Source organism: Heptranchias perlo, unplaced genomic scaffold, assembly GCF_035084215.1.
Source record: "Heptranchias perlo isolate sHepPer1 unplaced genomic scaffold, sHepPer1.hap1 HAP1_SCAFFOLD_43, whole genome shotgun sequence".
Taxonomy (NCBI): Eukaryota; Metazoa; Chordata; class Chondrichthyes; order Hexanchiformes; family Hexanchidae; genus Heptranchias; species Heptranchias perlo.
Genome location: NW_027139442.1, coordinates 2,976,293 through 2,977,499, shown reverse-complemented (window position 1 = coordinate 2,977,499; position 1,207 = coordinate 2,976,293).

Here is a 1,207-nt window from a genome sequence, read left to right as displayed (position 1 = left end):
TCACACAGCACAGAAGGAGAACACAATGGAGATTGTTGCTCATCTGAAACAGGATGTCGGTCTCACACCACAAACACATTGGAAGGGTCAAGAGAGGTGGTGGTTTTGTTAGCGTACATCTGAAAGCTGGTCGAAATCTGTGGTCAATGTCACCAAAGGGCAGCATTGAGATGAGGAAGAGGAGGGAGCCAAGGATTGGATCTTCAGATACATGGGATATAACGGTGTTCGGGTTGGAAGAGAAGCTTCTCCTGGCTATGATCGGATAGGTAAGTGGAATCAAGAGAGGGTAGTCCCACCAAAAGAGGCCAGTGATCGATGAATGAGGAGGTCACGGGTGGATTTGCTGTGGATTTAAGGGACAAGAGCAGGGGAGTGCAGCTAATTGGATAGTTCTTTCAAAGAGGCCGCACAGGTACAATGCCTGAATGGCCTCTTTCTGTGTTCTGTGATTCTATCATTTTAGCTGTGGAGAGGTGAGGGGTGGGCAGTGGAGGGACGGGATTCAGAGGATTCGACCATGGAGGGATTTGAAACAGAGAAATATAATTTTAAATCTATTGCAATGAGGCGATGGGGAACTGGAAGTCAGTGAGGGGCATTGAGAGCGAGCAGGACCTGGTGCGGTTCGGAAGGTTTGGATTGGTTGCTGCCCAGTAGTGAAATGGAGGAATGGAGTCTGAAGGGGTAGAGGCATGGATGAGGGTTTCAATGGAATTGAGCTGAGGGAGGAATGAAGGCGGGTGATGGAAGCACGGGGCCTTTGTGATGGAGGTCATATCGGGTCATGAGCTCAGCTCAGTTACACGGAGCCTACTTTACTGGAGCCATGAATAAAATGTCGGACAAATATCTGCAGTAAAACAGTGGAGAGAGGAAAGACAATGGAGCTCGTTCAGTGTCCGTCCCCTTATATCACCCACAGTCATTTCTAGGCTTCAATCCTGAACCTGTCTTTAACTGTCCTCGTGCCAGAGACTCAAAATTCATATTTTAACTGGGAAACTGCAGGAACAGAGTGAAACGGGTCTCTTTGTGTCCCTGGATTCAGTGTACAATGCGGAGAAATCGGTAACATTGATAAATGAATCGGCAGGAGTGAACATGATCAATAGAATTATATGAAAACTGCAAATGAAGCCGCTCATTGTTGTTGGATCGGTCCTTTCAGAGCACAGCACGTAACTTTATTCCTGAGAGATGTCCG